The sequence below is a fragment of the Pinus tabuliformis genome, chromosome 2_2 (assembly GCF_031772625.1).
Source record: "Pinus tabuliformis cultivar Carrire ecotype Pingquan chromosome 2_2, CPIR1, whole genome shotgun sequence".
Classification (NCBI taxonomy): domain Eukaryota; kingdom Viridiplantae; phylum Streptophyta; class Pinopsida; order Pinales; family Pinaceae; genus Pinus; species Pinus tabuliformis.
This window is the reverse complement of record NC_142300.1, coordinates 1094136293-1094150891: the sequence shown is the minus strand read 5'-3', so window position 1 is coordinate 1094150891 and position 14599 is coordinate 1094136293.

The following is a 14599-nucleotide window of genomic DNA, read 5'->3' as shown; positions in this document are numbered from 1 at the left end:
TTTCTCATCTTCATTGTCATCCTTGAAGACCAATTGAAACTGAGCATATTCTCAGTTTCTCCCTGGTTACAACTTTTGTTAGCACATCTATAGGATTTTGGCTAGTGTGTATCTTTTCCAGCTTCAACTCTCCATCTTTCAACACTGATTGTATGAAATGGTACTTGAGCTATATGTGTTTAGTCCTAGAATGAAATGCTAAGTTCTCTTCAAGCTGAATGACACTTTGGCTATCACTGTATAATGTGCCCATATCATGCTTCTTATCTAATTCATCCATAAACCTTTGTAACCAAATCATTTCTTTACTAGCCTCTGTAGCAACAACATACTCTGCTTTTGTTTTTGAAAGTGCAATAACACTTTGGATTTTTGAAACCCAAATAACAGCTATTCCACCTACAGTAAATACATATCCTGTAGTGCTCCTCCTGTTATCTCTGTCACCTGCCATATCTGCATCAACATATCCCTGTAGAGAATTTTGAACCACCAAAGCATAATGCTTGATTTGTGGTACCTCTCAAATATCTAAGAATCAATTTCACTGCCATCCAATGTTATTTTCCTGGATTGTTCATGTACCTGCTTACAACTCCCATTGCATGTGCAATATCAGGCCTTATGCAGAACATTGCATACATTAAGCTTCCAACTGCTGATGCATATGGAACTTTAGACATATAATCCATGTCTTCTTAGGTCTTTGGGCACATCTCCTTACTAAGTTTGAAATGGCTAGAAAAAGGTGTACTAACTGGTTTTGCATTGTGCATATTAAATCTTTTCAACACCTTTTGTATGTACTCATTCTGAGACAATGTTAATTTGTGAATTTTTCGGTCTCTAGTTATTCTCATACCAAGGATTTGTTTTGTAGCTCCCAAATCCTTCATTGCAAATGAATTTTCCAATTTTCTTTTGAGCACATTTATTTCCCGCATGTTAGACCATGCAACAAGCATGTCATCTACATACAATAACAATATAATATAGATGCCATCATTTTGCTTTTTCAGATAAACACAATGATGAGAGTGACATCTAATTTAACCTTTTCCAGACATAAACTTGTCAAATTTTAGATACCACTGTCTTGGAGCCTGTTTTAACCCATACAAGCTCTTCTTCAATCTCCACACTAGTTTCTCTTCCCTTTTACCTCATATCCTTGTGGCTACTGCATATATATCTCTTCCTCCAAATCCCCATGGAGAAAGGCTATCTTTACATCTAACTGCTGAAGATGCAAATCTTCAACTACTACTAGACTTAAAATAGTTCTGATTGAAGTCATTTTAACAATAGGAGAAAATATTTCATCAAAATCAATACCTTTCTTCTGTGCAAGCCCCTTCACCACAAATTTAGCTTTGTACCTTTGTTTTCCTCCATCTTCTTCCTTCAGCCTGTAAACCCATTTATTCTGCAATGTAGTTTTACCTGCAGGCAACCTGACTAAGTCCCAAGTCTGGTTATGCATTAAGGATTCCATCTCTTCTTCCATGGCTAGCTCCCACTTCTTCCTACTTTCAACCTGCATTGCTTCTTCATAACATTCGGGTTCACCAGAATCAGTCAACAATAAATAATATAATGAAGGAGAGTATCGTTCAAGGGGTATACTTATCCTGGTAGATCTTCTAACACCACTTTCAGGTGTTTGGGGTGTCTGTTGCTGTTGTGGTGGTGGTTGTTGTTGTGGTCGTTGATTATTATTATTTTTAGGCACCTTCACTTTTGCAGTGATCTCATCAAGAACTGTGTATTCCTTGTTTTCTTTTTCCTACAATGGATTCTTATACAAGACCTTTTCATTGAATATTACATCTCCGCTCCTAATGATTTTTTGATTTTCATAATCATATAAGCAATAACCAAAATCATTAACACCGTATCCAATAAAGGTACATTTCTTTGATTTTGCCTCAAGCTTTGTTCTATTTTCTTTATTAATATGGACAAAGGCCTCACAACCAAAAGGCTTTAAAAAGGATTAGTTTACCTTTTTACTTGTCCATGCTTCCTCTAGAATACCACCATCCAAGGAACTTGAAGGCCCTCTGTTTATTACATAAACAACAGTATTTAGAGCATCTACCCAAAATTGTAAAGGCAATCCTGCATGCAATCTCATGCACCTTACATGCTCCATGATTGTTCTGTTCATCCTTTCTAACACACCATTTTATTGTGGTGTTCTTGGAACTATCTTCTCTCTGCAAATTCCATGCTCTGAACAATACCTGTCAAACTATTTGCTGCAATATTCACCTCCATTGTCTGATCTAGGACACTTCAATTTCTTTCCTATCTCAATCTCAACCAAAGCTTTCCATTTCTTGAAAGTATCAAATACATCAGATTTATTCTGAATACAATAAATCTAAGTTTTTCTAGTTGCATCATCAATAAAAGTAACATAATAACGAGAGCCACCAAGAGATGATATCTGAGCAGGTCCCCATACATCTGTGTGCACAAGCTCTAATTTTTCGCTCTTCTTTTCTTTCCCAACTCTAAGAAATCTGACTCTCTTCTGTTTTCCATAAATGCAATTCTCACAGAAGTCCAAATCAACATTCTTCAAACCCAGCAACAAATTTCTTGAGTGAAGAATCTTCATCCCCTTCTCACTCATGTGTCTGAGCTTATGATGCCATAATGTTGCATCTACTCCTTTGGAAGTTAAAGCATTAACAGAGTTAAAAATACCATTACATAAATAAAAGTACCAACCTTTTTGCCTTTTGCTATTACCAGGGCTTGTTTGGTGACCTTCCAAGCTTTATCTATGAAAGTTGTCACACAACCTTCACCACCTAACTACCCTGTTGAAATTAGATTTTTCTTCAGATCTGGAACATGCCTTACCTCCTTTAGTAGCCATTGGTTTCCATTCCGCTGTTTTACAAGAACCTTACCCATTCCAACAATTTTATAGGGTTTATCATCACCCAAACGGACTTGTCCAAAATCTCCTTGAACATAGTCATGAAAATATTTCTTATCAGGTGTGGGATGGAATGAGGCCCCTAAATCTACCACCCAGGAATCAGTAATATTTTCGAAAGAAAGAATCAAAGCATCTTGTAACACCTCACCTGTCACATTTGCTTCATGATTGTTTTCTTGCTATGCATCTCCTTCATTTCCCTTCCGAGATCTACAGTCTTTATTTAGGTGTCCTTTCTTTTCGCATTTCCAACACACCATCCCCGATCTAGACTTGGATCTGCCTTTCCCTGATTTACTGCGATATCCTAAGCTCTTTCCTCTTTCCATTCTTCTTCCCCTAGACTCTGCACTCAAAGCATTATCTAATGTCTCACAGGAGCTTTTCCATCGCATTTCCTCGCTAAGGATAGCACCGACAACATCATCAAACTTTAAAGTAATAGATCTAGAAACAGAGTTACTAATGGCCATTACTAAACCATTCCAACTTTCTGGCAATGAGCACAAGAATAACAGAGCTCTAACTTCATCATCAAAGTTTACCACTACAGAACTTAACTGACTTGTAACTATTTTAAAATCATTTAAATGGTCTACAATAGATCGACCTTCTGGCATCTTCATATTAAATAATCATTTCATAAGAAATACCTTGTTTGAGGCCGAGGGTTTTTCATATAGTTTCGCCAACGCCTGAATCAAACCCTCTGTCATTGTTTCCTTTGAAATGTTGAAGGCGACCGATGTTACGAGGCACAATCGTACTATTTCGAGTGCCTTTCTATCGAGGATGTTCCATTTTGCATCTGTCATAGCCGTCGGCTTCTTTGTTTTTCTCCTTAATGGCAGGTACAAATCTTTCTGATACAAATAATCTTCCATTTGCATCTTCCACAGCGGGAAGTTTTGGCCGTTAAATTTCTCGAACCTAAACTTACCATCTTCTGCCATTTCTCCCACTCAAATGAGAAACCCTTCTTTCCTGCGAGTTTATCAGCCACATAGACCTTTGGCTCTGATACCAATTGTTATAAAAATATTACATATGATAGAGAAATGCAAGACATATAATATGCGGAAAAACATAAACACATAAAACCAGAGAGACATAGATATACGTGGTTCACCCAGTTTGGGCTATGTCCACCTCGAATAGTCAGTCCTTCCTTTCTATTATCTAGCAAAATGAAGAGACACAACCTACAGTAGATCCGCTGTAATATCCTTTGTTTTCTCTCACAGTCTCACCTCTCTGTTTCTCGCTCTGAGAATACACATATATTCCACAGCCTCAATACCCTCATACAAAGAGAGGGGTTTCCTTCTAGGGAAAAAAACCCTAAACTAAACATAAATTCTACCGTCAGATCATCGACCTAATGATTGGCCTAGATTGACTAAAAATTACTATACTTTTACAAGGCAATTTTACATTTATTTTTAGCTTCGAGGGTATATAATCTTCCTGGGGTATACATCTGGCACCCCCCTGCGTGGAGGGGTGTACAATCTTCTTGGGGTATACATCCAGCTGAAACAAAGACCTCTAAATTAGGATGATAATCATGCTCCACACCCAACAAATAGCTCTCTGGATTTTTATTTCTATGAAAATTGTGTATATGGGAAGCAGAATCGGGTGAGTTTCCCCTCTGGTGGTAAGAGGGCGAAACAGATATTAGAGCTTGTGCACAGTGATGTGTTTGGACCTGTGAAGGTTCCATCACTGGGTAATTCTGAGTACTATGTATCATTTATAGATGACTTCTCAAGGAATACATGGATATATTTCCTTAAGAATAAATCTAATGTCTTTGACAAGTTTAAATAATTTAAGGCTCTCATGGAAAACCAGACAGAGAAGAAGATAAAGGTGCTGAGGAAAGATAACGGTGGAGAGTTTTGTAGTAAGGAATTTGAAGAATTCTATAAGAAGTGTGGTATAGCACGACAAAAGACTACTCCATACACACCTGAGAAAAATGGAGTTGTAGAAAGAATGAACAAGACGTTGAGGGAAAGGGCAAGAAGCATGCTCAGTGGTGCTGGGTTAGGACAGGAATTCTGGGCAGAGGCGGTGGAGACAGCATGTTACTTGGTCAACATATCACCTTCATTAGCGTTGGAGGATAAGACTCCACAAGAGGTATGGATTGGTAAGAAACCCTCTCTTTCACATCTAAGGATATTTGGATGTGATGCATATGTACATGTTCCAAAGGAGAAACGAACCAAGTTGGATAGTAAATATGAAAAATGAATATTTATTGGGTATAAGGATGGTTTAAAGGGTTATAAGCTTTGGAACCCAGTAACAAGGAATGTTGTGTACAGCCAAGATGTGGTGTTCATAGAGGTAAAAGATGTTATTAAACATGAAGTCCAACCAAAGGAATCTAAGAAGATAGAGTTTGAGCTAAACGAGGAAGAATCAGACTCTAAAGCAGAGGAGGAATCAAAAGATGAAGAGCCACAAACTACGGGTGTGAGAAGATCAGTTCGAGAAAGAAGGCAGACAGAAAGGTATAGTCCATCTGCTTTCTATTCAAATTTTTTTTTATCTATTACTGATGATGATCCCAGAATTGTGAAGGAAGAAGTAGATTCAGAGGATGGAAAACTCTGGAAAGAGGCCATGGTTGATGAAATGGCATCTTTGCACAAAAATGAGGCTTGGGATCTGGTGGAGTTGTCGGTTGGAAGGAAACCCATTGGCAACAAATGGGTGTTCAAGAAAAAGACAAATACAGAAGGAAAGGTGGAGAAATACAAAGCTTGGTTGGTAGCAAAATGTTATTCCCAGGTGTCGGGAATTGATTTTGGTGATATTTTTTCTCCTGTTGCCAAGGTAACTTCTATTAAGTTACTTTTATTTGTTGCTGTTTGATTTTTAGGTAGAATAGATGGATGTGAAGACAACATTTCTAGAAGGGGAGATCTACATGAATAAACCTGAACGTTTTGCGGTGAAGGGTAAGAAAGAACTGGTATGCAAGTTAAAGAAGTCTCTGTATGGGTTAAAACAGTCACCAAGGATGTGGTATCAAAAATTTGATACATTTATACGGGGACTTGACTTCACTGTGTGTATTTCAAATTAATTGGTGACCGTGTTATTTATCTGGTCTTGTATGTGGATGATATGTTGCTGGTTGGAAATGACAAAGAACTTATCCAGGATTTGAAGACCCATTTGTCCTCCAAACTCGACATGAAAGATCTTGGTGCTGCAAACTATATTTTGGGCATGGAAATTAAAAGAGATCAGACAAAGAGGAAGCTCTGGTTAAACCAGAGGAATTATGTCGAGACAATATTGCAGAGGTTTAATATGCAGGATAGTAAATTGGTGAAGGTTCCTATTCTTGTAGGTGTAAAGTTATCTACTGAGCAGTGTCCCAAGACACAAGAAGAGGAAGAGGACATGTCCCGTGTTCCATATGCAAGTGCAGTCGATAGCCTGATGTATGCGATGGTCTGTACTAGACCAGACATTGCACATGTAGTGGGAGTATTGAGCAAGTTTATTTCAAAACCAGAGAAGGAGCAGTAGACATCAGTGAAGCAGGTTTTCAGGTATTTGCGTGGCACTAGTGATTATGGTTTGTGCTACTAAGGAAGACCAGGATTGGACAGAGTGTTGGACATTTGTGGCTTTGTTGATGCAGACTGGGCTGGAGATCTGGATTAGAGAAGATTTGCAAGTGGGTATGTGTTTAACCTATTTGGAGATGCAGTCAGTTGGATGAGTAAGAAGCAATCTGTAGTGGCACTATCACCTACAGAGGCGAAATACATGGCAGCCACTCATGCAAGCAAGGAAACAGTTTGGTTGCAGAGATTGTGTTCAAGTATGGGGTTAGTACAGGGAGCTATAAGGATAGGCTGTGACAGCCAAAGTACAATATTCTTGGCAAAGAACCCTGCATATCATTCAAAGACAAAGCACATTGATGTTCAGTATCACTTTGTGAGGGATATGATAGAAGACAAAAAGGTGTTGTTGGTAAAGGTGGACACTTTGAAGAACACTGCAGATGCATTGACAAAATCTGTGAGCTCTGAGAAGTTCTCTTGGTGTAGAGAAACAATGGGCATTATAGGGCTGGATAAATGACTAAGCTCTCTTGTGGCCCCCTGTGGAAAGATAACAACAAGTGGGAGAATTTTGTGTTGTGTTATATTCCTTCCACGACTAGCCCACATAGTTAACAGGGGGGTTAGAAGGGGGGCAAAGCCCCCCCTTTGTTGCGTTGATTGCATAGTGGGGGGGTCACAAGGGGTTTGAGGGGTGCAGGTAACCCCACTCTATGGGGTCCGTGGTGCTAATTTTGTTTTTGGACCCTATATTATGTTGGGCGGACCTACCTATGGTTTTGTGCATGATTTCCGCACATGGTTTTGGACGTGATGGTTTTCGATCTATGGTTTTGGACGTGATGATTTTCGGTCCATGGTATTGGATGCTTTGGCATGTATAAATATGTATTGTAGCATTGAAAGGAAAATAATGAAAAATCAAGATAGTAGTCCCGGTTTTGGGATCCAGTGGAAAATCTCTATGTATATGTGTTTTATGTGTTATGCTCTCACATTGTTTATTTTCTATGTTTTAGAATTCGTATGCAGGAATTTCTGTACGGGGTTAAAACCTACATTTTGGGGTGTTCTAGCTAGGATGGATTAGTCTCTCAAGAAAAAGAGGTTGATTGGATTGAGGAACACTTTCTTCCTTTTCCTCCTCAAGCTCCTCAAGTGGAGTTGGAGGTTGGTTATCTGGAAGCACTCTTCCAGACCTGAGGTTGATTTCTTAAATTTCCACAGCATAGGCAGGGTAGGATGTCTCTCCACTATAGACCTGTTACGCTAAAATTTGTCACCATGACTATTTACAGTCAGTATGGCTCTATCAACTGTCATACTATCCTCCTTGCCTGCGTACCCCTGTCAAAAGCTTAGAAAATTTCCATTTTTTCCTTTTTCTCCTGTTAGATTTTGTTTATAGCTTGTTTTTGCTGCCCAGATCCACTGGTTACATGTCAGAAGCTTTCATCTTGGCTAATTTCATTGGCATTCCTGCTTTAAGCTTTTATCAATTGGGTGTTTTGAGTCTCTTTTTTGATAAATTCTTGATTTGTTTTCCTTTGGTCATTACTTGGAGGTTTCTCTCAGTCCTTTCACAATTTTGCATCTTTTTGCTTTTGTTTTTGCAAAAAAATTTCCCCCTCATTCGCCGGGGGGGGGGGGGGCTAAATTGTGTATGAGTGTTAATCGCCTTTGAGTGTTTTTATTTTTTGATCTTTGGAACTCTCACCCAATTTTCTCGACTTGCACTTGATTGGTTCTTAGATTACATTAGAATCATCTTGTGTTTGAGAATTCTCTTGCATAGATCACATTTGCATAATTAGAATTCTCATTTTCAGAATATGAATGAAAAATGTGCATAGATTACATTTGCATACTTTTCAAGTGAATTGTGCATAGATTACAATTGCATAGTTTACATTCTGAAAAATCAATCATAGATTTAGATCAGTTTTCTTTGATTTGAATTTACACAAAATAAAAATAAAAAAAAAACTATTTTGGAATTGATTTGCATTAGTTTTTCTTGATGAAATTAGTGCATTAGAGAATTTGTTATATTTTCTCTTAGTGATCAATTTTTTGCATTGTTGGAAGTGAATGGAAACTCTCTCCTTACTTTAATTAGGATTCATCGAATTGAAAAGATCACATTATCATATTCGATTGCATTCAGTTGAGTCGGGTCATAACACCATTGGTTTCATATCCATTTACCCATTTGAGTAATAACAGCCTTAATAACACAACGCTTAATTAAAATTCATCTAGTAATTTTTACATTTCTAGGGCTCTGATACACCAAAATAGCTTAGGCTAGTGTCTTGGAGTATGAGAGTAATTAAATCTTCAAGACAATAAAACCAAACAAGTAGCTTATCTTGTGGTAGGATAAATCCAACTGTTACATTTATGCTCTGGGAAAGCTCCTCTTAAAGGAGAAGCACGAAATCGTGTCCGAACCAGTGAGGGGATCAATCCTCCTTCATTGGGAACGACACCAGATACGCACGTACTACAAACAGTAAACCTCAGATTGACCATTGTCGAGGAGCCTGGGGTCACTTGTCGGTAAACCTTGGATTATTGTCAAGGAGCCGGCAAGGGGATTGAGCTTGTTACTCTGCCCTTGCGTGCTATCGGATCGTAGACTGTTCCCCCAGGTATATTTGTTGCTGTTGGTGACCTTAGTGACCATTATCTTTAGGGTTCTACCCAAGGTGACGGTGGAGGGAAGATCCCACTGTACCTGGAGCAGACGTCGGCTAGACTCACTTGGATTTTCTGGGGGGTTCACTTCACTCGAGACGGTTAAAGTGGAGGAACTTGGTCCAGTCTATTCATTAAGCAGGTTGCCAGGGTAACTGTTCCACCCGCCACTTCTGTACTGAATTCTGCGATGTTGGATTTCATCACCAACTAGTGTTTTCAGTCTGGAAGGTTACTGTTTGTGTGTGGTTTGACTCCTAGATTTGATAGTGCGTGTTAATTTGTTTGTTTTTACTTTTAGAGACCATAGGTGTGAATTGTGAATTTTAATTGTTAGGTGTAAATTGTGAATTGTTAATTTCAGTTTTAAATTGTTAATAAAATTCACTGAAGTTGAATATAATGGCAAATGTTCCGGAATTTACCAACCTAGGAAACCCTCCTAACGAGAATCCTAGTACTTTTCCTTACCTTGGAAATGTTGGTCCTCCTTATATGGCTACTTTGTCATTACCTGGATTTACAATAGGTTTACTGATATGGTTATTTTCAACTTCGTTGGCCCAAAATACTCCAATTGTTCCACCTCAACCGAATGCTTCACCTCAACAGAGTTCACCATCTCAACATCACCAACCTTCTGTTGACCCTTTACCTTCTTCGCCTAATTTTTCTTCCTCCATTTCTTCCTCTTCGCTTGGTAAAAGCCTTGATGCTAGTAACCAGGTATCTAAGAAGAAGAAGAAAAAGAAGAAGAAGAAGAAGAAGAAGAAGCAAGATAAGAAAGAAGTCAACCAACCAACCATGGCTATAAGTGTTAGTTGTGTTGAGGAAAACTCCAACATGCACCGTAAACCCAAATACCCTTGCAGGCTTTGTAAGGGTGACCACTTCCTTGTCAATTGTCCTGGTATTCCAAAGGTCTTGGAAGTATGGTCAGAAAAATCTCATCAACTTTCCATTGATCCATCAACCAGTGATAGTCAGGTTCCTGGGAAAAAGGGTAAAGTTAGGTTTCCTTGTAAGTTATGCAAAGGGAGTCATCAAACTCACATTTGCCCTCACATGGATGAAGCCTCAACATTGTTGGAAAAACTTACTGTTCCACAGCAAGAATTTCCAACTAGTTATCGTAAACTTTCTCCCAACCTACCGTCAACTGACGGAGTGATTGATCTAATTTCAAGTACAGTCGATCACACTCTTCCATTGGAGAGTGAAACTCATGTCACTCAGGTTAATGATCCATTAGTTGATCAAGTGGTCGATTCAATTTCACATTCAGTCGATCCCACTTTCCCTTTAGAGAGTGAACTTCATACCGCTCATTTTCTTCTTGTTACATCAAATTCTTCTATGCTGGGGGGCATTTCACCTGTTTCTACAGAACCCCCTCCAAGTACTGAGGTCTTTTCCTTTGATTGGAGTAGACTGACAGAACCTCGTCTTCCTTCCTCCATCCCTTTCCAAATCATTGTCAAGGCTGGTGGTAGGGACATACATCGTACTCAGGTAGATGAAGGTGCTTATGTTAGTATTTTATCCTCAACTGTTTGGAAATCTTTGGGTTCCCCTCAACTTGCGCCTATTACGCAGAATCTGAAAGCTTTTAACAGAACCATTAGTGAACCTTTAGGGATCCTTCCTAAGTTTTCTATTACCTTGGAAGGTCAAACTGTCTATATTAATCTTATGGTAGTTCGAGGTCCCTTGGATTTCAACTTACTCCTTGGGCGAGACTATGTTTATGCAATGAAAGCTGTCGTATCGACACTCTTTCGCGTGATGTCTTTCCCTCACAATGGCAATATTGTGACTGTAGACCAGATTTCGTTCCCTAATCTTGTTTCAACTACCAATAATATGACACCCCTAAATGTTCCTGATTCTAAAGTGGTATCTACCCTGCCACGGGTTAATTATGTGGCAACTGGTCCCATGTTTTCAGTTATCGATGTAAGTGAGCCTCTCACTGTTTGCTCATCTTCCTTTGATTTAGATCCGGTAATTGACATGGAAAACTCTATGGGATTACTTGAACACGATGTTCTTATCCCTTTTGAGTCCCTTGACATGTGTTCCTTCCAGAGAAGTATTCTTCCTTCTGATGAAGACCTCTTGGAAGCCATGATCAAGGTGCGTCCATTGACATGTCTTTCTTCCAGTTGGAAGCCATGATCAATGTTGCGAGGATAGTTTTGTCCTGTATCAACCTCATTAAAAAATGAAATAGGCTATTATGAGGACAGTTCTTTTCCTGCGTCAACCTCGTTAAAAAATGAATCAGTTGTTTGAGGAAAGTTCCTTTTACTGTGTCAACCTCGTTAAAAAATGAATCAGTGAGTACGAGGATAGTTTTTTCCTGTATCAACCTCGTTAAAAAATGAAACAGGCTAGCACGAGGATAGTTTTTTCCTGTATCAACCTCGTTAAAAAATGAAACAGGCTAGCAGAGGATAGTTCTTTTTACTGAGTCAACCTCATTAAAAAATGAATCAGGTAGATTTTAGGATATGTAGGTAGATTGTAGAAAGTAGGGTTTTGAGGATAGTTCCTGTTACTGAGTCAACCTCGTTAAAAAATGAATCAGGTATGAGGATAGTTCCTGTTACTGAGTCAACCTCGTTAAAAAATGAATCAGGTATGAGGATAGTTCTTTTCTTGTGTCAACCTCCTTAACAATGAAACAACTCCCTTTTCGAGTTAAATATTGAAAGTAAACCTTCATTCCATTCATTTGGTTGAATGCAATGAAGCCTGGGGGGCATGTACCTCGCTTTGCATCATTATACTGGGGGCATGCGAACTTTTTGAGCATAGTTCCTTGTCTTGTGTCAAGCTCGTTAAAAAATGAAACAAGGGTAGGTTAAGTAGGTAGATTGTAGAGAGTAGTCATGAGCATAGTTCCTGGTCTTGTGTCAAGCTCATTAAAAAATGAATCAAGGATTTTAGAGCACAGTTCCTTGTCTTGTGTCAAGCTCGTTAAAAAATGAATCAAGGTTTTATTTTAGGTATAGTTCTTTGATAGGTAGATTGAAAGTAGTTATGAGCATAGTTCCTTATCTTGTGTCAAGCTCGTTTAAAAAATGAAACAAGGGTTTGAGGATAGTTCTTTTCCTGTGTCAACCTCACTAAAAAATGAAACATCTCCCATACGTCTTTCCAAGATCTTGAAAGTAAAGCTTCATTCTATCCACCTCATTGAATGCAATGAAGCTTGGGGGGCATGTACCTCGTTTTGCGTCATTATGCTGGGGGCATGTGAACTTATAACAAGCATAGTTTTTCATTTCAAGCTTGCGTAAACATGAAACCGAATCCGAGCATAGTTCTTTTCCTGTGTCAAGCTCGTTAAAAAATGAAACAAATCCTCCTCTACTTGAGTCTCCTCCTCTACTTGAGTCAAGAGTTTGACTAGATCTCATAAATGTTAAGTTGTATATTTAGGTTAGTTATTTCAGTTTTTGCATAATTTTCTTACAGTTTTAGGTCGGGTCTTTCAAATGATCTCGTACATGAACCTTCATTCCATCCAGCTTGTACTTAGTTGAATAAAATGAAGCTAGGGGGCATGCACTCTAGCAGTTATGCTTAGGGGGCATCAAGCACAGTTTTATCTCTGTTTCAAGCTTGTGTAAAAATGAAACTATTTTGAAGCATAGTTTTTCTCTGTTTCAAGCTTTTGTAAAAATGAAACCTATCTCGAGTCAATTTCGGTTATTTTCAAGACTCGTTAAACTCATGAAAATCTCGAGATTATTTTGCTATCTTTCATTCTCGTAAAACAAATGAAAATGCCGAGTTCTTTCGATCTTTTCCTGCTCGTAAATTAAATTGAAAGTCAGCCATATGAGTACATTTTTATCATTTTTTCGAACTCATTAAAACTTACGAAAAAATGAAAACCATATGAGTACATTTTTATCATTTTTTCGAACTCATTAAAACTTACGAAAAAATGAAAACCATGAGTACATTTTTATCATTTTTTCGAACTCGTTAAAACTTACGAAAAAGTGAAACCTTGGAGTTCTCTTTTAAGCCCTTTTCAGACTCCTAAAATATGAAAAGATTGCCGAGCGTTTCTTTTACACTCGTTAAAACGGAATTAAAAGACGGTCCACTTACAGCTCTTTTCCGACCGTAAAAACATGAAAAGATTGCCGGATTTTTGTCGTTTCGAATTCGATATTGGTTATAAAACGACGTGTCCTTGATCGCTTTTTACTTTTCAGGTCAGAGACACTAATTATGAAAGTACTCCTTGGTTGTAAAGATCAAGCGGTTCTCTCAAGTATTATTTTATACTTTTTCGGGCTTGGGAGACACAAATTTACGAAAAAGTTCAACCCTGGAGTCTTCTTAAGTTTTTTCAGACTCTCTAAAATTGAAAAACGCCGAGTTTCTCCTATACTGGACTCGTTAAAATTTCACAGTAAAGGACCTGTTCGATTACAAACAGGAACGGACCACTCCTTCTTAGGGTTCGAATCAAAACTAAGTTGGACTCATCCGAAGGATGAGCTTATAATAAAGAGGTACTTGCCAAAAATGGTGGGGGAAAAGAGAGGAAAATGAGCCTATTTGTTATCCTTTGTCTCAGAAGAAGCCTTATCACCACTCTTGAACACGACACTTTTCATTCACCTGGGTTGGGAAATCCTTTGCCTAACAGTTGATCAAACCACATTGAAAATCTTCAACCGGTTCCGGGTATTAACTTTGGGTCAATTGTCACCAAGCCATCTGTCGTGTCGTTATGTGTTCAAGAGGTCACTGCAAATAAACCATTCATCTGCAAAATACCCGTCATCCATCTCGACCATCCCTGAGTCAGTCCTTACAGCTACATTTCTTCAACTTGATCTATGATTTCATGTTGTGGGCTTGCCTGCAACGGGTCACTTTCTATCGACATCAGCACATTATCTAGAAAGATGACCTAGAAATTGTTAGTACCTTGAAATCTGCATGCATCAATGGCAGGTTTCTCGCCTTTGACGACGGTTTACATCATTGACTTTCGATCGAAGGACTCCGTGAAATGTTCGACATCAACTCATTCATTCACATCTCATGGATTGTACTGGGTACTTTGAGAACCATTGACATCATTGGTGGTCTCTCTCACACTTGTTAACAGTTTACATCATCGACTGGTAATCAAGTGGTTTCTACCATGTTCGACATCGACTCATTTATTCGCATGGATAGAATCGTACTATTTCGGGAAGTAGAAATGAAGACCCTGGATCTAGTTTCCACCATCCAGGCTGCGAGGAGTTTTGTATTCATTATACAGTAGAATAATCATAAATAGATGACTGCGTCCATACTGTGTCTA